Source organism: Scomber scombrus, chromosome 19, assembly GCF_963691925.1.
Source record: "Scomber scombrus chromosome 19, fScoSco1.1, whole genome shotgun sequence".
Taxonomy (NCBI): Eukaryota; Metazoa; Chordata; class Actinopteri; order Scombriformes; family Scombridae; genus Scomber; species Scomber scombrus.
In genome coordinates this window covers 395,052-418,315 of record NC_084988.1, presented here as the reverse complement: position 1 = coordinate 418,315, position 23,264 = coordinate 395,052, and the positions used below count along the sequence as shown (strand labels likewise).

The 23,264-nt window shown below is 39.3% G+C and overlaps 1 pseudogene; it reads right to left on the bottom strand.

Moving 5' to 3' along the window:
- Positions 1 to 173: 173 nt before the first annotated feature.
- Positions 174 to 1,442, bottom strand: LOC134001210 (putative nuclease HARBI1; annotated as a pseudogene).
- Positions 1,443 to 23,264: the final 21,822 nt, after the last annotated feature.

The following is a 23,264-nucleotide window of genomic DNA, read 5'->3' as shown; positions in this document are numbered from 1 at the left end:
AAATTCAACTGCTGGACCATCAGTTAAAGGTGGGTGATGTGCCCACATGATTTTTAATTGTTTCAACAACAAAGGATTAACTGTACAAAATGTGTCCTTCTAGGAAATAAAGAAGACCTCATAAAATGAGAGGCATATTGTCGTTCTTTGACACTGGGGAGGTGATGGGTTAGTCAGAAATGATTGAAGCATATCATGTTTCTAACAGCTCTTCCATCTCGTGCATCAGCAGGGGGGTCAGGATTAATATCTGGATCATTAGGGGAACGAGTAGGACATTGTTCCCCTCTAATAGTGGCAATGTTGTGGGTACCACACATGCCACTATAATGTCACAAGCCCTTTCTGGGGTGACCCTGAGCCTACGAAGGCACTGGAACCGGGCCTTGAGCATCCCGATGGTCATCTCCACTCTGGCTCGTGTCCTGCAGTGAGCCAAGTTGTAGTGTTGCTGTGGGCCAGACTCAGGGTCAGGGTAAGGGGTCAGCAGACAGCGCTGGCAGGGGTACCCTCTATCTCCGAGTAGGTAACCATCGAACTCTCCTATGATGATACAAGATACAGTTTATTAACAAAATTGACAACATTTTGATCATAGGATATAGCTATATACATAAACTCACCAAGGGCAAATCTGGCACTCAGTGTAGACTCACGAAACATTCGTGAGTCATGCACAGACCCAGGCCACTTCGCTTCCACATTGTTTATCATGTGGGCTGCATCACATATGATCGTCACAGTGGAGAACAGTAATTAGCTGTATAGTGAAGTATATTTCATTTGGAATGTTAAAGGATACTATTTAGGCCTACCTGTACATTAATGCTGTGGACAGATCTCCTGTTAACATAATCTCCTTCATTTATTGAAGGAGCAATGATCGGAATGTGAGTGCCATCAATGCAGCCAATCACACCTGGAAACCCTAAAATATATCAAATTGACTGATTAGTGCTTCAAGTCTCAAAGCTTTATGACATAAATTAATTACTGCTTAGACTGATACCTGCAATTCTGTGGAACTCTTCTTTGAGAAGTCTGGTGGGTCTGTGACTTGGGAACACTACAAACGTATATAGTAGCCGTTTAAGTGCAAGCGTCACATTTCGGACAGCCCGACAGACAGTTGCCTTGGACACATGCTCTGCATCACCGATGTTATATAAAAAACTGCCGTTGGCAAAAAAACGAAGTGCAACACAAAGAATTTGCTCGGAACTGAGAGCGTGTCCACGATGTGTCATGTGAACGAGGTGAGGGCTGAGAATATTGTTTAAATAAATTATTGATGATGCAGAGAAACGGAAACCCTCAAATAGGTACTCATCAGGAAATGATAATACATCCAATCAGGGTCTAATAATCCTCTCCCGACGGAGATTTCTGCGGAGTATCTGCGCCTCAACATCAACTGGCTCTTCAAGGAAAGGACACGCCATGTCTGCCACTGCCTTCAGTCTGCAGGCTTCAACTTAAGAGCAGGAGAAACTCCGGGTTAGTTGTAGAAAACCTGCCAGCGAGCAGGTTAGGTTCACGGAGTATGTTGCCAGGGTAATTGACTCAGAGTTAAGCTGAACTGGCTTTGTGAAACCGAAAAACCAGAGTTTCCTTCATCTCAGGGTTAACTCACTCAGAGTTTTCACTAAACCTGCTTTCTGAAACGGGCCCCTGCTCTATGTGGAAAGTGCCTTGAGATGACTTTGTTGTGATTTGGCGCCATACAAATAAAGAGGGAATCGAAACCGCCAATCTTCCAATTGGTGGACGACCGCTCTACCTCCTGAGCCACAGCCTCCCCTATGTGTGTTTGTCAGCTGATTGTTGAACAACGAAGTGGCTTACCATCCTTCTGCGATGGCGTTACATTGATCCCCGGTGGGATAACACAGATGGCTTCACATACGAGATGTGTTGGCAACAATCAGTTTCAGCAACGTGGCAGAAACTGAGCAATCGACGAATGGGTGGATGTCTTGGCGTTGCAGCCGTCCACTGGAGAAAATCCTCCTTTTATCTCTTCTGCAGAGCGGCGTGATGGGTGATCAGCGGCTCTCACGGATCCGTTGTAGTTGTATTCAGGTGAACGCGGTTGCTATGTCGTCTCGTCCAGCGTGTTGAGAAAGCTTTGAAAGAAAGAAGGGAGTAACACACATTTATCGTCGTCTTTCTTTCACTGTTGTTATAAAAGGACAGCTTGTGCCCTGCCTGCATGTAGACTGTAAAACTGGGAAAAAAAGAGACCAGCAGTTTCATGCTGCTCTGTTTTGAAGCTTCAGTGATGTCACCGGATTTCCTGTGACTTCAGGTGTTTCTCAGCCAATGAGGAACGAGAATTCACGGGGGTCACCTGGGTTTGGATTTCGGTTGAATTTGATCTTTTGGCTTGGGGGAAGGGATCTAACGCCCTTTTCTCCGTTTCATTTGTTTTGAGAGGGCAAAGTAAACTCAAATCAGGCTTCCCTCATTACATACAGGCCTTACAAGAGACAAAGGGCTCATGTGCCGATGTCGAGGCCCAACACAGCTCAGCAGGGAAACACTAAGAGGGGATTTACTGCTAAAAAGATAGTAAATGTTTCAGATATCACTTGATATGACTAACTCAGACTGATGAAGCTCAATAGAAGCTTATCATCTACTTTAAATGACTGTGTGGAAACACCGTGATACAGAACATTTTGTCCTCCATCACTTCCACTGAAAGCACATTTCAGTGGAAGTGATGGAGGACAAAATGTTCATTTGATCTTCTGGCTGTTGGTTTAAGACACAGTTGAGAAATTGTTTGGGAATTAGTACCAACTTCTTCTTTTTTACAACAAAATGTTTCTGCCATGTTGACACATTGGAATAATAAATGTATCTATTATATATAAAGCACGTTCACATCTGAATATTTAGAAAGATTGTGGAAACAACTTAATTTTTCTTTCATTTATGTCTAAAGTTTTTCAAGAAATCAGGAAGTTGGCTCCTCATGATGAAGGTGTTGAACAGCAGAACTCTGCTCAGTGCAGGTCAGTCTGAATAATGTGCATCTTGAAATGTGAAAGCAACAGGAAACCAGATAAACGATAGCATCAGTGACATCAACCTCTGGGTGAGTCTGTATTACTTGACAATTATAGTTCCTCTCTTTTATGAAGCAGTATTTAATATCACACCTCTCTGCTTCACTTATCATCAGACTTCAGCGAGTTGTTAGTAAGTGAACACAGAAGGAGTTTACAGCTGAGATCCAGAGTCCACGAGCGTTTGAAGATGTGCAGGACTGTGTGGATGTGGCTGCTCATCCTGGCTGTCTTGCCACTCTTCTCTGAATCAAAAGGTAAACTTCTTCATCTGTAGTTTCTGAATTGTTTTACATACAGAGTAATGGAGTGATATTATTCAGACTGTTGCTCTGTAACGTCATTATGACTTTGTGTTAAATGCAACAAATGAAGGACACAAAAACCCCAAACAGGAATAAGGACTGTGCTGTCAGAAGTATAATATACCTGAATGTGTGATATTGATATTGCAGATTTTAAAATGAAAATAAATCAATCAACCAATCAGTACATGCAGTAAAATGTAATTCTGCACATGTGAACAATAAAAGAATACAATTAAACTAGAAAATTCCAGGGAAATTTTGAGTGCCACGGGGCTGCTGCCGGAACAAATACACGATTTATTTCCAGTGTTCAAAAGTCACCCTGATCATTTTCTGGTTTCTAGTATTAAGTACATCAGGCTAGTCAGTATCAAGTGTAATGTGCTTTATTCTCAACTTAACATCCCTGAAAATATTAAGTAAATGTTCATCATATTTAAGCATAAATAATATTTATTTAAACTAATTAAAGTCCCTGTAATGTAAGAATAAATATGTGTTCTGAGTTTGACATACCACAGAAAAGTGTGTTGTTAACCATCCTGCCAAATGTGAATGATTAAAAAATTGCTAAATATGTGAAATTAGGCTTCAAAGTTGTGTAAAATTCAGCCTCTATCTCTGCTCCCAATCGCTGTGGGCATGCCCGCCAAGTTCGCTGAAGCCCCGCCCCCTACCGAGTGTCACCTGTCAATCAAAGTCACCACCCCTACCTTAAACATGGATGCTATTGCTGAGAGCTAGCTCGGTTAACTGGCAAAACAGACAGACAAGAATTAGCCAATAACAAAAAAGTAGGTCAGTTTCTGCCCAGCAACAGGTTGCCAAGGGCAGCTAAGACCCTACGGTTGCTACGGTGATATGAGAATCTGCTTGGAAAAAATTCTCAAAATCCCCCCAGAATTTGGCTTCTGACAAGGTCCCGAATAATTGCAAACTGTAAGAAAACCGTAACTCCTGTCCAAAAACTGAAAACACCGTGAGAGACACAGAAGCCGGCAGATTCTGACAGTGTTTATTTTTTTCAGATATTCCTTAAAATGAGCGCGTAAGCTCAGTGCGAAGACAGAGTGAGATTCCTTTGAAAAAAAAAGACGATTACATTACAGTCAATGGGGAGCGAGACAGGTATTGCTGCCGGTCTCGGCCCCCCGTTTAAATTTTGTGCAGACCCCGCCTGTCAACGTCACATTTTATGAATCCCAACACCTATGTCTACATTTTGACAAAAAAAATATTTGTCTCCTTTTCACGGTTTGACCGTGAGCTCGAGTTAAAAATAAAAATAAAGTTAATTTTTTATTGCTTCTCACACTCAAGCTAACTGACGCTTCCACTTTAACTTTGAAGAAAAAGTGATTTCCACTCCTCGTTTGACTGCTCATAGTTTGAAAAGTTTACATGTTATGTAAAAAGTTTGGTGTTTTGGAGAGAGCACAAGTTTTCCTCCGTTTTAAAGTTTGAATCACATTTCTACGTGCAGGTATGAGAGAGCTAGGTGACTCAGAAAAAAGGTGAAATTTTGTGGTTTAAAAAAAACATTCCAATTCATTTTCAATGGAAAATTTTCCCGGTATTTTGGGAATAACTTTGGGAAAAATTGGCATTTGAACAATCCAAATAATAGCACCCCTCTCTCGATCGAGACGCACGTTTTGATGTTCATATTGTCGGGGTTTTCTCAAAGCTGTGGGAGGAGTTAAGTGCCGAAATTTGGCGGAAGAATAATAATAAGAAGAAGTATGGTGAAGAATAATAAAGTGCCTCCTCTATAATTGGCAAGTAATACAGACTCACCCAGAGGTTGATGTCACTGATGCTATCGTTTTTCTGGTTTCCTGTTGAGTGCTTAATTACTGCTGAGAGAGTGCCTCGGAGCTTAGCACCCGTGGCACTAATTAAAAAGGCCCAGGCTCTGGCTTCACTCCTGAATCCTGCAGCTAGTAGATCGCCCCCCCATGGCCTAAAACTGAAATGTAACTGAAAAACATTTTGCTGCCTGGAAGCAGCTGCAGAGTCTTCAATTAAACTTCATCCCAGCCTGATGTCTGTCTGAATAAATAAGTATTTGTGGACCAATCATATGGTCTGGGAACCTCTCAGTGTGTAGTATAGAACAACTTTATTATTAGACCAATGTGGTTCGGCTAGCAGCCACATTGGTTGTTGTTCTAAACTACAAGTGTTGCTGAAGCTTTCACTCTTTTTAAGACTTTTTCCCCTTTCTGTGCACCTTTAGAAGTAGGTGAAGTTGTGCCAGAAACCTCGACTCTACCTCTCAGTGTGTCATGCTTGTTGTGCTGATGAGTAAAACACTGATTCTCTCTCTGATAGCACAAATTCTGATCGTACCATGCTGCACAGAAAGCAGCAATGCAATAGTTCCCAACATCATGGCGTGTCATGAACACAAGCCAAATACGGACTGCAACTTCCACGCCTTTGTGTAAGTAGAACGTGTCTTTAAAGAATCTAAATGTGAATAAATCTGAATTCATCTCTCTCTAATCTGCTGAGAGGTTCCTCATGATACCAGAACAACACTCAGGAAACTTCGGCTTCATTCAAATTTAATTTGATAATATTTAATGAGGTGTTGTGTGTAGCAGCAACATAAAAAATGTCTAATTCTTTCATTTCTGGTTCCTGTTTCTAGGATCGTAACTAAAAGCGGTAAACGATACTGTGTGAAGCCAAACGCTCGGTGGCTCAAAATTCTTAGAAAAAAGGTGAGAATGATCAGTTAAAATGTGTTGGCTCAGCTATCAGGATGCTTTACAAGTCCATCAGGGTGCTACTGTTAGAAGGTAACACTATATTTTATGAGTCTGTGATTTCTGAATTATTTCCCTGTGAGTATCCTGGAAAGATTAATGTCATTTATTTGGTACCAACTTTAGGGAAATTATAAATGATGTTGAAAACAGAAAACAGACAATCAGTCCAACTGATCACTGAAACAAAAGAACAAAGATAAAATGAATTTAATGGACTTTTTCTGTCTGTTTGAATCTTTTCTTTCTGCCTCTCTCACAGGGTCTGGAGTGTCCTCTCATTTGAGCCCAAACGCAGATTTGAAGTCCTGAACAAAGTCGACATGGAATAAAAACAGCTGCCAGAATAATTTCTGATCATTTACTGCTTCCTGCTTTTACTGCAATATAAAGATAGATAAATATAGATAACTAAACATGTTTCAGGCAGAGCTTTACTGTTTTTGGAGGGAAATCACCCTGCACCCAAAAATAATAAATCATTTAGCAAGTGACTGTGTCTTGTGTTTTTAATTCTTACTCTTAGTGTATTATAGTGCAGTACAGTCACAGAGGTGGTGACTCAGTGCTGTTTATGTAACTCAGAGTCTGTGCAGTTAAAATGGAAACGTTGGATCTGTGAATGAATGTGTGATCAGCCAATCAGGTTATTATCAGCTGTCAGTCGTCATCGTGTCAATAAGTAACAGAATTACTGTACAGTCAATTATAACAAAATGTGACCAGTGTTAATAAAATAAAACTTTATCAAAGCAGTTTATAAATACCTTAAAATGAGTTAATTGGATGATGTCTGTCATAGTAACAGCTTCACTTAGATAACACTAAAGAAATGCTTTTACATTTCCTGTTATATTTGGGTCAATGATGTTTCTTTGTGTCCATGAGGTTTAGTTTAAATTTAAAGGGTTAAAATGTTAAAATAAATGTATGAATAACTTGCACACATTCTTTTTTTGTGGACCCAGCATCAAATTTCTGCTTTTAATCCATTTAGAGAGAATATATTGGAGGATTATGGTAAAAATGTCTACGTGGTGTAACCATAAAAACTTTGTACCAAATAATTCAACTTGCTTAAAAACAGTAAATTCTCAATAAAACACCATATCAACTAGTTTGGCCTGATCTTACATTATAACTTTATATTAAATAAAGGTAATGGAATACAATTGTTCTAAATGTCCTGCTCAGACCAGCTGTGTGGGATGGTTGAGAACAACTTCAACCTGAGACTGAAGCTGGGAGAGTGCCAGAGCTGTGGAAAACATTCTGCGTGGTTCTGGTGCCCAAGACTCTGCACCCCAAGGACCTCAGCAGTTACAGGCCGGTGGCAGTAACATCCCGCCTGATGAAGACCTGGAGAGGCTGGTTCTTGTCCATCTCCGCCTCCTGGTGGGCTCATCAATGGACCCACTACAGTTTGCCTACCGGCGCAATGCAGGCGTGATATCTGACACATTTACAGTCTTTTAAGCATCAGATTCCCTCTTAGTGTTTCCCTGTTGAGCTGTGGTGGAAGTATAGTAACACAAAGACTTTGCTACTAAAAACACTGTAACGTTGAAACATACGTGCAGAGCAGCTGAAGGCTAGGGCCCCATGGTGCGGAGGTGTGATGTTGGGATGGTTAATAGACCAGCAGAGGTTGAGCGGAGGGTGTGGGAGGGGCTGTAATCCTGGAGGAGGTCGCAGAGGTAAGAAGGGGCTAGATGGTGGAGAGCTTTGTATGTGAGGAGGAGGTTTTTGTATTGGATGCGGTATTGTACCGGGAGCCAGTGGAGTTGTATGAGAATAGGGGTGATGTGGTCAGACGATTTGGTGCGGGTGATGATCCGGGCGGGCGATTTCTGAATAATTTGTAGTCTTTTGATGAGTTTGGCATTGCAGTAGTCAAGGCGGGAAGTGACAAATGAATGAACCAGGATTTCGGTGCTGGACTGGGACAGTGATGGGCGGAGTCTGGAGGTGTTTCTGAGGTGGAAGAAGGCCGTCCGGGTGATGTTTTGAATGTGAGGTGCAAATAAGAGGGTGCTGTCCAGAGTGTTGCCGAGGCGCTTGACTTGGGGGGAGAAGGGTACAGGGAATCCGTCGATGATGATGGGTGTGGCTGGGGTGTGTTGTGATTTTGTGAGGGTGGCTTTGGAGCCGATGAGCAGGGCCTCGGTTTTATTGCCGTTGAGCTTCAGGAAGTTCCTGCTCATCCAGCTCCGGATGTCTTCCAGGTAGGTGATGAGGGAGGTGGGAGGGATGGCAGTGGTGGGTTTGGAGGAGATGTAAACCTGAGTGTCATCGGCGTAGCAGTGAAAATGGATGACGGCGGATTGTACCCAGGGGGAGGAGGTAGATGATAAAGAGGAGTGGACCCAAGACTGACCCCTAGGGGACACCCAGTGAATCACCCGAACACCCAGACTTGTGGTCCCTTATTTGCATGAATTGTTGGTGGTCAGTGAGGTATGAAGTAAACCAGCAAAGTGCAGCACCAGTGATCCCAATGCCAGCCAGGCGGTCCAGGAGTAGTGCGTGGGAGATGGTGTTGAAGGCTGCACTGAGGTCGAGGAGGATGAGAATGGTGAGTAGTCCAGAGTCAGCTCCACAGAGGAGGTCGTTAGTGATTCTGGCCAGGGCTGTTTCAGTGCTGTGTTCTGGATGGAAACCGGATACTTATGAACAGGAGGAATCATTACAGACAGAAAAACACACTTCATGATGATTTGATCTTCTGACTGTTGGTTAAAGACAAAGTTGAGAAATTATTTGGCAATTAGTACCAACTTCTTTTTTGCAACAAAATGTTTCTGCCATGTTGACACATTGGAATAATAAATGTATCTATTATATATAAAGCACGTTCACATCTGACCTGAATATTTAGAAAGATTGTGGAAACAACTTAATTTTTAAGAAATCAGGAAGTTTGCTCCTCATGATGAAGGTGTTGAACCGCAGAACCTGCTCAGTGCAGGTCAGTCTGAAGAATGTGCATCTTGAAGTGTGAAAACAACAGGAAACCAGAGAAACCAGAATAACTATAGCATCAATGACATCAACCTCTGGGTGAGTCTGTACTACTTGACAATTATAGTTCCTCTTTTTTATGAAGCAGTATTTAAGATTACACTTCTTTGCTTCACTTATTATCAGACTTCAGCAAGTTGTTAGTAAGTGAACACAGAAGGAGTTTACAGCTGAGATCCAGAGTCCACGAGCGTTTGAAGATGTGCAGGACTGTGTGGATGTGGCTGCTCATCCTGGCTGTCTTGCCACTCTCCTCTGAATCAGAAGGTAAACTTCTTCATCTGTAGTTTCTGCATTGTTTTACATACAGAGTAATGGAGTGATATTATTCAGACTGTTGCTCTGTAACGTCATTATGACTTTGTGCTAAATGCAACAAATGAAGGGCACAAAAACCCCAAACAGGAATAAGGACTGTGCTGTCAGAATTATAATATACCTGAATGTGTGATATTGATATTGCAGATGTTATGCATATATATATATATATATATATATACATGCAGTGAAATTATATTCGGCACATGTGAACATTAAAAATGTAAAAAGGCCCAGGCACTACTGAATCCTGCAGCTAGTAGATCGCCCCCCCATGGCCTAAAACTGAAATGCAACTTCAAAACATTTTTCTGCCTGGAAGCAGCTGCAGTCTTCAATTAAAACTTCATCACAGCCTGAAGTCTGTCTGAATAAATAAGTATTTGTGGACCAATCATATGGTCTGGGAACCTCTCAGTGTGTAGTATAGAACAACTTTATTATTAGACCAATGTGGTTCGGCTAGCAGCCACATTGGTTGTTGTTCTAAACTACAAGTGTTGCTGAAGCTTTCACTATTTTTAAGACTTTTTCCCCTTTCTGTGCAGCTTTAGAAGTAGGTGAAGTTGTGCCAGAAACCTCGACTCTACCTCTCAGTGTGTCATGCTTGTTGTGCTGATGAGTAAAACGCTGATTCTCTCTCTCTCTGTTAGATGAACGTCTGATCCAACCATGCTGCACAAAAAGCAGCAATGCAAAAATTACCAACATCAAGGCGTGTTACGAACAGAACCCAAGAACGGACTGCCACCTCCACGCCTTTGTGTAAGTACAACGTGTTTTTAAAGAATCTAAATGTGAATAAATCTGTATTAATCTCTCTCTAATCTGCTGAGAGGTTCCTCATGATACCAGAACAACACTCAGGAAACTTCGGCTTCATTCAAACTGAATTTAATAATATTTAATGAGGTGTTGTGTGTAGCAGCAACATAAAAAATGTCTAATTCTTTCATTTCTGGTTCCTGTTTCTAGGATCGTAACTAAAAGCGGTAAACGATACTGTGTGGATCCAAACGCTCCGTGGCTCAAACGTCTTATAAACGAGGTGAGAATGATCAGTTAAAATGTGTTGGCTCAGCTATCAGGATGCTTTACAAGTCCATCAGGGTGCTACTGTTAGAAGGTAACACTATATTTGATGAGTCTGTGATTTCTGAATTATTTCCCTGTGAGTATCCTGGAAACATTAATGTCATTTATTTGGTACCAACTTTAGGGAAATTATAAATCATGTTGAAAACAGAAAACAGACAATCAGTCCAACTGATCACTGAAACAAAAGAACAAAGATAAAATGAATTTAATGGACTTTTTCTGTCTGTTTGAATCTTTTCTTTCTGCCTCTCTCACAGGGTCTGAGGTGTCCTCCCATTTGAGCCCAAACGCAGATTTGAAGTCCTGAACAAAGTCGACATGGAATAAAAACAGCTGCCAGAATAATTTCTGATCATTTACTGCTTCCTGCTTTTACTGCAATATAAAGATAAATAAATATAGATAACTAAACATGTTTCAGGCAGAGCTTTACTGTTTTTGGAGGGAAATCACCCTGCAACCAAAAATAATAAATCATTTAGAAAGTGACTGTCTCTTGTGTTTTTAATTCTTACTCTTAGAGTAGGGGAGACTGGGGACAGTTGCTGCAAGTCTTATTTCTCCAATCAGAAGCATGCTAGAGTGATGACTCTCACACTGCACATGCTCAGTTAGACCCTCTGCCCACCAAGAAGAGAGAGGCCATATTGAGCATCTGGTCCTGCTTTTATCAAGAAAAGTTGTTTCGGACACCGTCGGACTTGTGGCCGCATGTCTTGGACACTCGGGCGAAGAGAGAGGCGGAGCTGTCAACTGATCACCACCTGGTGGTGAGTTGGCTCCGATGGTGGGGGAGGATACTGGTCAGACCTGGCAGATCCAAACGCATTGTTAGGGTCTGCTGGGAACGTCTGGCAGAGTCTCCTGTCAGAGAGAGCTTCAACTCCCACCTCCGCAAAAGCTTTGACCATGTACTGGGGGAGGCGGGGGACATTGAGTCTGAGTGGGCCAAGTTCGGTGCCTCCATTGTCAAGGGGGCCGACCAGTCTTGTGGCCGCAAGGTGGTCACAGTTGAGAAATTATTTGGCAATTAGTACCAACTTCTTTTTTGCAACAAACTGTTTCTGCCATGTTGACACATTGGAATAATAAATGTATCTATTATATATAAAGCACGTTCACATCTGACCTGTCTGAGGACACAGTAATATTTAGAAAGATTGTTGAAACAACTTAATTTTTCTTTCATTTACATCTAAAGTTTTTCAAGAAATCAGGAAGTTGGGTCCTCATGATGAAGGTGTCAAACTGCAGAACTCTGCTCAGTGCAGGTCAGTCTGAAGAATGTGCATCTTGAAGTGTGAAAACAACAGGAAACCAAAGAAACCAGAATAACTATAGCATCAGTGACATCAACCTCTGGGTGAGTCTGTGCTTCTTGACAATTATAGTTCCTCTTTTTTACGAAGCAGTATTTAAGATCACACCTCTCTGCTTCACTTATCATCAGACTTCAGCGAGTTGTTAGTAAGTGAACACAGGAGGAGTTTACAGCTGAGATCCAGAGTCCACGAGCGTTTGAAGATGTGCAGGACTGTGTGGATGTGGCTGCTCATCCTGGCTGTCTTGTCACTCTCCTCTGAATCAGAAGGTAAACTTCTTCATCTGTAGTTTCTGCATTGTTTTACATACAGAGTAATGGAGTGATATTATTCAGACTGTTGCTCTGTAACGTCATTATGACTTTGTGTTAAATGCAACAAATTGACATTTATGAGTATAGCTGCTGACTGAATCTGACTTTATAATAATTACTGAGTGAAATATAATTAAAAATGAAAGTTATATTGTTTGTTTTCCTTTTGCTTTAATACCTTATTGTTATTTATTTCTATGTGAATACTTTTTTGGAAAATTGTTACTAAAGAGTGAAATAAATCACTACTACTAATGTTTGCAGTAGTCATAAGATAAGACAAGATATTCCTTCATCAGTAGCAAAGTGGATATCAAAAAATACAGCATCAATGAAAAGAATAAGAAACAACTAGAAAATTCCAGGGAAATGTTGAGTGCCACGGGGCTGCTGCCGGAACAAATACACGATTTATTTCCAGTGTTCAAAAGTCACCCTGATCATATTCTGGTTTCAAGTATTAAGTACATCAGGCTAGTCAGTATCAAGTGTAATGTGCTTTATTCTCAACTTAACATACCTGAACGTATTAAGTAAATTTTAATCATATTTAAGCATAAATAATATTTATTTAAACTAATTAAAGTCTCTGTGAAGTAAAAATAAATATGTGTTCTGAGTTTGACATACCACAGAAAAGTGTGTTGTTAACCACCCTTCCAAATGTGAATGATTAAAAAAATTGCTAAATATGTGAAATTAGGCTTCAAAGTTGTGTCAAATTCAGCCTCTATCTCTGCTCCCAAACGCTATGGGAGTTCCCGCCAAGTTCGCTGAAGCCCCGCCCCCTACCGAGTGTCACCTGTCAATCAAAGTCACCACCTCTAACAGAAACATAGACGCTATTGCTGAGAGCTAGCTCGGTTAACTGACAAAATAGACAGACAGGAATTAGCCAATCACAAAAAAGTAGGTCAGTTTCTGCCCAGCAACAGGTTGCCAAGGACAGCAGAGGTTCTACGGTTGCTACGGTGATTTGAGAATCTGCTTGGAAATTCTCAAAATGCCCCAGAATTTGGCTTCTGAATAGGTCCCGAACAATTGCAAACTGTGAGAAAACCGTAACTCCTGTCAAAAAACCGAAAACACTGTGAAAGACTCAGAAGCTCGCAGATTCTGACAGTGTTTATTTTATTCAGATATTCCTTAAAATAAGCGAGTAAGCTCAGTGCGAAAACAAAGTGAGAGTCTTTTGAAAAAAAAAGAAGATTACATTAGGGTCAATGGGGAGCGAGACAGGTATTGCCGCCGGTCTCGGCCCCCCCGTTTAAATTTTGTGCAGACCCCGCCTGTCAACGTCACGTTTTATGAATCCCAACACCTATGTCAACATTTTTACCAAAAATGATTTGTCTCCTTTTCACGGTTTGACCGTGAGCTCGAGTTAAAAATAAAAATGAAAGTTATTTTTTACTCCTTCTCGCACTCAAGCTAACTGACGCTTCCACTCTAACTTTGAAGAAAAAGTGATTTCCACTCCTCGTTTGACTGCTCATAGTTTGAAAAGTTTACATCTTATGTAAAAAGTTTGGTGTTTTGGAGAGAGCACAAGTTTTCCTCCGTTTTAAAGTTTGAATCACATTTCTACGTGCAGGTATGAGAGAGCTAGTTGACTCCAAAAAAAGGTGAAATTTTGTGGTTTAAAAAAAACATTCCAATTCATTTTCAATGCAGAATTATAATATACCTGAATGTGTGATAATGATATTGCAGATTTTAAAATGAAAAAAAAAAAAAATCAGTACATGCAGTAAAATTAAATTCTGCTAATGTGAACAATAAAAAAATACAATTTAATTAAAAAGGCCCAGGCTCTGGATTCAGTCCTGAATCCTGCAGCTAGTAGATCGCCCCCCTATGGCCTAAAACTGAAATGCAACTAAAAAACATCTTCAGTTTGGGAGATGCTTTTTCTGCCTGGAAGCAGCTGCAGAGTCTTCAATTAAAACTTCATCCCAGCCTGATGTCTGTCTGAATAAAGAAGTATTTGTGGACCAATCATATGGTCTGGGAACCTCTCAGTGTGTAGTATAGAACAACTTTATTATTAGACCAATGTGGTTCGGCTAGCAGCCACATTGGTTGTTGTTCTAAACTACAAGTGTTGCTGAAGCTTTCACTCTTTTTAAGACTGTTTTCCTTTTTGGTGCACCTTTAGAAGTAGGTGAAGTTGTGCCAGAAACCTCGACTCTACCTCTCAGTGTGTCATGCTTGTTGTGCTGATGAGTAAAACACTGATTCTCTCTCTGATAGATGAACGTTGGATCCCACCATGCTGCACAGAAAGCAACGCTGCAAGAGTTCCCAACATCAAGGAGTGTTTCGAACAGAAGCCAAATACGAAGTGCAACTTCCACGCCTTTGTGTAAGTACAACGTGTTTTTAAAGAATCTAAATGTGAATAAATCTGTATTCATCTCTCTCTAATCTGCTGAGAGGTTCCTCATGATACCAGAACAATACTCAGGAAACTTCGGCTTCATTCAAATTTAATTTAATGAATGAATGAATGAATGAATGAATGAATGAATGAAGGCTTTATTTCAAACATGTAGAAAAACAAAAACAAAGAAAAAAATATAAATATATGTATCTTACATAACAGAAAACAACAGTCAAACACACAAAACAAGAAAAACAAAATTGATTAAACATGTTTGAAAAGGAGTAGGAAGAAGCATTCGCTTATTGAATCCTACCCCTTCTCCAATTTATAATTCAACTATTTATTATTTATTTATTTCCTGTGTGTTTATATCTTATCTATGTATGTATTTTAATCCTAATTGTTATTTATATTTACTTATTACCATATCTAAATAATCAAACATATGTGTCTGATACAGACTCAAAAGAAATAAAATAAATTAAACAGATAAACAAATAAATAAAGAGAATAATATGTGCAAACCTTAGTGCTCGTCCCACCCTCCTTCCTCCCTGTACCTAGTGTAAACCATGTGCTTATACCGCTGCTTAAACATGTTCATGCTTGGACATTCAGCCCCCCCGACAACCTGTTCCACAGTTTCACCCCACATACCGACACACAGTGAGTTTTTAAAGTTGTGCGAGCAAATGAATGCTTGAAGTTCATTTCCCCCCTGAGATTATATCCCCCTTCTCTCTGAAAAAACTGTTTTTGAATGTTGACCGGAAGTAGATTGTTGGCTGCTTTGTACATGATTTGTGCGGTTTGAAACTGAACTAAATCTATAAGTTTAAGTGTTTTTGATTTCAAGAATAAAGGGTTGGTGTGTTCTCTGTAACTAGTGTTGTGAATTATCCTAATGGCTCTCTTCTGCAATATAATCAGTGGTTGTAGTGTACATTTATAAGTGTTTCCCCAGATCCCTACACAGTAATTTAAATATGGTAATATTAATGAGTTGTAAAGTATGTGGAGTGATCTGTGGTCCAGGAAGTGTTTTGCCTTACTTAATACTGAAATGCTGCGTGACAGTTTGGTTTGTGGGTCAATGACGTATGAGGATTTACAACAACTCAATTGTAGAATAATAAAAACCAGCATATCTAATGCAGTAGTTCAAACATTCAGAATGTTGTGTACCTGAACATTCATATTATAAATTTGAAATTAAGTGATTTTAGTGGTTTTTTTCAAGATTAATTGGCACTGGCCATAAAAAGAGTCATGTGGTGCGACCATGATTCATCTTGAAATAAATGAATTTACTGAACACGCTTCACATTTTTTTTTACAAGTTTTCAGTAATATAAAGTGTTTGGAAACAAAGTATTTGCATTTTTTTTTTTAAATCTTTGTAAATGATCTTTTATTTATATAAGATATTTCAAGATGAATCATGGTCGCACCACATGACTTTTTTTTCAGGCCAGTGCCAATTAATCTAGAAAAACCACTAAAATCACTTTCACATTTTTAATATGAATTTTCAGGTACACAACACTCTGAATGTTTGAACTACTGCACTAGATATGCTGGTTTTTATTATTTAAAATTGAGTTGTTGTAACTCCTCATACGTCATTGACCCATATATATGTTTTATGTGAGATTTCCATGTCAGTTTATCATCCATAATTACCCCAAGAAATTTATTTTCATGTACCCTTACAATATCTACCCCATCTACTTGTATATGAACGTTATTACTTTTACAATTCCCAAATAGCATGACTTTTGTTTTATTGAGATTTAATGACAATTTGTTTCTATCAAACCATGTCTTTATTTTAGACAGCTCTATTGCAAGCATCTCTAGAAGATCTTGTAAATTCCCCCCTGAACAAAAAATATTTGTATCGTCAGCAAATAAAACTAATTTTAATAACTTCGAAACCCTGCAGATGTCGTTTATGTATAAAATGAACAGTTTTGGACCCAATACTGACCCCTGGGGGACACCACAAGCAATGTCCAAGCATGATGAAGTACAGTCCCCCAACTTCACAAACTGTTTCCTGTTCTGTAAATAACTCTTCACCCAGTGTAAAACTATCCCCCTGATCCCATACCGTTCCAGTTATTGATTAATATGTCATGATTGATTGTGTCAAAAGCTTTTTTGAGGTCAATGAATATTCCAGTTGCGTACAGTTTATGATCTATAGCATTTGCAATTTCCTCAACTGACTCCATTAATGCCAGTGATGTTGAGCTGTTAGATCTGAATCCATATTGACTGTCAGTGAGAATTTTATGTTTATCCAGGAACTTGTCTAATCTATTGTTAAATATTTTTTCTAGAATTTTTGATAATTGTGGTAGTAAAGAAACAGGCCTGTAGTTTGTGAAGTGGTGTCTATCCCCAGTTTTATACAGCGGCACAACTTTTGCTATTTTCATTTTGTTTGGAAATTTACCGGTTTGGAATAACAAATTACAGATGAAAGTTAATGGCTTTGAAATCCCCTCAATGACTCTTTTTACAATATTCATGTCAATATTATCATAGTCAGTAGATGTTTTATGTTTACAACTTTTTACAATATCAATTATTTCCTTTTCTTCCACTGCTGTGAGGAACATTGAGTTTTGATTCCTATCTATAATACTGTCATTCCAATCCTGAGATGGGTCCAACATTTACGAAGAACTTATTAAAACTATTTACAATGTCGTCCATGTTGTCTTTCTTAATGTTGTTATCTATAAAATACTGTGGGTAACATTGTCTAGAGCTATTTTTGATGATATTATTTAATAAATCCCATATTCCTTTAATATTGTTTATATTGTTAATTAATATTCCATGATAGTATTCCTTCATGCTCGCTCTAATGATATTGTTTAGCTTATTTTTATACTTTTTATATTTAATCTCTGCCTCTATAGTTTTCTGTTTTATAAATTCTCTATACAGAGTATTTTTCTTTTTACAGGCATTTTGTAATCCCTTAGTGATCCACGGCCGATCTGTATATTTATGTTTCTTGCTGTATCGTTTAACTGGACAATTTTTGTTATATAGTGATGTGAATATCCGAAGAAATGTTTCATATGCATTGTCAACATCATTATTCTTATATATATCATCCCAGTTTTGCATTAATAAGTCATTTTTAAATGCATTCATATTTTCTTCAGTCCTCAATCGTCTATATATTGGTCTTGTATTGGAATGATCTCCTTTAAACTTGCCATCATACACTGTAAAAACTGGTAGGTGGTCGCTAATGTCGATGACTAATAATCCACTCACAGTATTATTTTCAATGTCATTAGTGAATATGTTGTCGATCAATGTGGAACTATGTGATGTAATTCTACTAGGTTTGGTGACTTTTGGATAAAGGCTCATGCTGTACATAGTGTTGATGAATTCATCAGTCATATTATGCTTATTAGGATTTAAAAGGTCAATATTGAAATCGCCACAGATGAAAATAATTTTTTGATTCATCCTTGAAAAAGATTCCTCAATCCAGTCTTTGAATAACTCCATATTAGACCCTGGTGTTCTATATATACAACTGATTATTACATTCTTGGCTTTCATCATGCAGATTTCAATAGTTATACATTCAAGTAGATTATCCATTGCAGTTGACATATTGTCCAATATCTTGTAATCCAAATTTCTGTCCACATATACAGCCACACCTCCTCCTCCTTTGTTCTTTCTGTTTATATAGTTGAGTTCATATCCATCCATCCCAAAATCCATCCCTTTATCAGCGTTGATCCAAGTTTCTGATATAGCAATCATTTTGAAAGGTTCTGTAAACTGATTTAAATAGTCCTTAATATTATTAAAGTTTGCGTACATACTTCTACTGTTGAAATGTATTATGGATAACTTGTTGTCAGTTTTAACAGTCTGATTGTATTGATCATTCGTGTAATAATAACATTTGTCATTAATATTGGAAAAAAAGTTGTTGTCCGGATCTATATCGTTTTCTATATCCAGTAAATTGTGATCAGAATATTGAAAGGTTTTTAGCTCCACATTGTTGTGATCAGGAATCCTTTGAGATGTGTCATTATTCCCAGTTGCAGATGAGTGATTTATTTCCGATGGTGTCATGGTTGTGTGTTGCGAGATGCGTCATACCTCACAGTCCGTGTCATGGTGATTATTGGTACTTGTCCAGTTCCTCCATGGTCCTGATGACCACAACCTTGGCTTGCTCTGGCGTTCCGTTGAGTTTGATGAATACTTTGCCATTATTAGTCCATGTGCTTTGAATTTTTCCCTGCTTTCTCAAGTTGCGTGCCTTCCATGCAATGTCAGAATTTCGTTTTGTGAGGTGCTCATTCATGAATACATCTGTTCCTTTAAGTTTCCTTCCCTGTTTCAGCAGCGTAGATTTGTACTTCCTATTTGTGGATCTCATGATAACGGCCGGTGTGTTTCTGTCATTTCTCCGGGGCAGGGTATGGCACGCTTCCACGTTGTTTAAATCCACATCAATGCCCTTTGAGTGGAGGAAAGCAGCCACCTGCTGCTCTGCCGATCTGCCATCCTGCTCACCGGGCTCCATCCCGTTGTCATTGGTCACTGCCCGGGTGTATGACCGCGGTTTAATGCGGAGTCCGGTGATGATCACATCATTTATCCTGGAGTACTGCTCCAACTCCGCCACTCGGTTCTCCAGTTCCTCCAGACGCCGGTCTTTCTCGGCGTTCTGGATCTGGAGAGCCGTCACCTTCTCCACCAGCTTCAGGATTCCTTCCTGCTGCTCTTTAATAGCAGAAATTTCCACTGTCAGAAAATCGAGGGTCGCCTTGAGATCACAGGCCCCCTCAGCTGTTGTTGCCTTCTTTGGCGGCATACAGCTGCTTGGTAACGCTAGCGTACGCCGCGTCAGCTGTTTACCTGGCCACCGGCTAACTAGTTAACAAACTAGCATACAAGGCCAAGTCTCAAGTCAGCGCCGCAAAATAAAGCAGTGTCAAATGGCCAATACTGATCAGTTTTCGAAGATCAGTATTCAAAATGCTTCTGATAACTTTATATTCAAAGTCGAGCACCAACTCATGAGAGAGCGAATACCACACATCACACACGGGAAGTGTGTGATGTGATGTAGTTAAAACAAATTGAAATGTTAGGAGCCCAAGCTCATTCAGCTGCCAAAGAGGATGTTGCTAAATAGGAAAACTGTCCACTAATACTAATAATATTTAATGAGGTGTTGTGTGTAGCAGCAACATAAAAAATGTCTAATTCTTTCATTTCTGTTTCCTGTTTCTAGGATCGTTACTGAAGACGATAAGCAATACTGTGTGAAGCCAAACGCTCGGTGGCTCAAAATTCTTATAAACAAGGTGAGAATGATCAGTTAAAATGTGTTGGCTCAGCTATCAGGATGCTTTACAAGTCCATCAGGGTGCTACTGTTAGAAGGTAACACTATATTTGATGAGTCTGTGATTTCTGAATTATTTCCCTGTGAGTATCCTGGAAAGATTAATGTCATTTATTTGGTACCAACTTTAGGGAAATTATAAATGATGTTGAAAACAGAAAACAGACAATCAGTCCAACTGATCACTGAAACAAAAGAACAAAGATAAAATTAATTTAATGGACTTTTTCTGTTTGAATCTTTTCTTTCTGTCTCTCTCACAGGGTCTGAAGTGTCCTCCCATCATCATCGAGCCCAAACACAGATTTGAAGTCCTGAACAAAGTCGACATGGAATAAAAACAGCTGCCAGAATAATTTCTGATCATTTACTGCTTCCTGCTTTTACTGCAATATAAAGATAGATAAATATAGATAACTAAACATGTTTCAGGCAGAGCTTTACTGTTTTTGGAGGGAAATAACCCTGCAACCAAAAATAATAAATCATTTAGAAAGTGACTGTGTCTTGTGTTTTTAATTCTTACTCTTAGTGTAGGGGAGACTGGGGACAGTTGCTGCAAGTCTTCTCCAATCAGAAGCATGCTAGAGTGATGACACTCACACTGCACATGCTCAGTTAGACCCTCTGCCCACCAAGAAGAGAGAGGCCATATTGAGCATCTGGTCCTGCTTTTATCAAGAAAAGTTGTTTCGGAGGTATGAAAGAAGCTTTTTTCATGAGCTGTATTTTTGTCATACTGTCCTGACCTTTTGTATGAGTGAATCCAAACTTACCTAGTTTGAATCATTGTTTTGTTGACTATTCAGTGACATGGTTAGCATGTGTCAATGTCAGTATGGCTAGCTAGCACATGATGTTTTGTCATGACTGATACCTAAGTTGGTTAATCATATCAAAACAGACCACAAAACAGTATTTTTGAAGATTTTAATTTCAAAATAGGCACAATTCATGTATTTTATTGTGCCTATGCTCATGATGAACAGAACTGGCAATTATATTATAAGACAATGAGAGACTAATGCTATTGATAAACAAAATAATTCCCCAAATATCTAGTTGAGCAAAAATGAGAAATTATTGTTCTATCTTTTGTGCTATGGGACAAACTAGCCACATACATATATTTGAGAAAAGTCCATTTATTTGTTGTCCTATAGTGAATAAATCATCTAAAAGTAGAAATTGTATTCTGTTTGTTTTCAGTATGCCAAGAGTGAGAAAGAGAGTAACTAACAGAGGGGTTCCCCTCAATATTTTGGAACAGGCCTCAGATATTGTAAGAGATGAGGGCAAATCAGTCAGGACAGTAGCCAAGGCCTTCGATATGCGACACCACATTATTCAGGTTCCACAAAAAAAGAGAGAGACTTGCAAGCGGGACATCAAATAAGATACCGCTTGCAGGGTATTGGACCAGCAAAAAAGTATTCTCATACATATAGAGAAGCAGCAGGCAGGTGCAGGGGGCCGTCTTCTGGATCCGATCCTGCAGAGAGAGAATCATATCACTGACTGAGTCTAACATGTGACCACGTACGTGCATTTTGAAAGTCTTTTAATAGTCAGTATGAACAGGAGGAATGATTACAACACTTAATAAACTTCAAACATGTTTCCAGTGTTCAGTGATGGAGGACTGTATCATTTAAAGCTTCTATTGATCTTCATCAGTGTGAGTTAGTCATATCAATGATATCTGACACATTTACAGGCTGTTTAGCATCAGATTCCCTCTTAGTGTTTCCCTGTTGAGCTGTGGTGTAACCATAGTAACACAAAGACTTTGCTACTAAAAACACTGTAACGTTGAAACATAGAAGATGAAGATTTGACTCATTCAGACGACTGAAGCTTCATATTAGCTTCAGATCAACTTTTAAATCCATGTTTCCACAGAAGGAGGACTGTGGGTTTAGTCCTCCATCACTTCCATTGTAAACATGATGAAGGGATCTTCTGATGGTCAGTATGAACAGGAGGAATCATTACAGTAAACATGATGAAGGGATCTTCTAATGGTCAGTATGAACAGGAGGAATCATTACAGTAAACATGATGAAGGGATCTTCTAATGGTCAGTATGAACAGGAGGAATCATTACAGTAAACATAATGAAGGGATCTTCTAATGGTCAGTATGAACAGGAGGAATCATTACAGTAAACATGATGAAGGGATCTTCTAATGGTCAGTATGAACAGGAGGAATCATTACAGTAAACATGATGAAGGGATCTTCTAATGGTCAGTATGAACAGGAGGAATCATTACAGTAAACATGATGAAGGGATCTTCTAATGGTCAGTATGAACAGGAGGAATCATTACAGTAAACATGATGAAGGGATCTTCTAATGGTCAGTATGAACAGGAGGAATCATTACAGTAAACATGATGAAGGGATCTTCTAATGGTCAGTATGAACAGGAGGAATCATTACAGTAAACATGATGAAGGGATCAAGATTCAAGATTCAATACTTTATTGCCATGTGGACATAGTCGATTGGAATTTGTTTTGTTGGGTCTCACAAATACAACAACATTCAGTCTCAGCATTCCAAGATAAAAACAAGTGCATAAATAAGATAAATCAAATCCAAATAAGAGTAAAATAAATAGAAAAACAGTACAAAGGCAACTGCTGAGGGAAAGCAGCAGCAGCTGAATAAAGTGCATAATGCATGTTAAAGTGCATAATGCAATAAACAATAATAATTAAAAAACATACATAAAACTATTGGCTATTAAGAAGTGGTACAGCTTGGGGGTACGTGCTGTTCTTAGACCTTGTTGTTCTTGCTTTGATGCTTCTCAGTCTTTTATGAGAGGGGAGAAAGTTCAGTAGGTAGTTAGCTGGGTGGGAGGGGTCCCTTAAAATCTGTAGGCCTCGTTTCTGCAGCCTGGCCTTGTAGATTTCTCAGAGCAATGGAAACTCACACCCAGTGATTTTTGATGCGGTGCGCACCACCTTGTTCAGCGTCCCCTCTGCAGTCACGTTTCCAAACCAGACAGTTACAGCATAGGTGAGAAAACTCTCCACAGCCGCGGTAAAACTGTAGCAATCCTTTGCTAGACAGCCTACTCCTTTTCAACTGTTTTAAAAAGAATTGTCTCTGGTGAGCTTTCTTTACAATCATACAGGTATTGTCCTTCCATTTCAAGGTGGACATGATGGTCACTCCCAGAAACTTAAAGCTGCACTTCTATGTTGGTGATAGTCAAGGGTGGATGG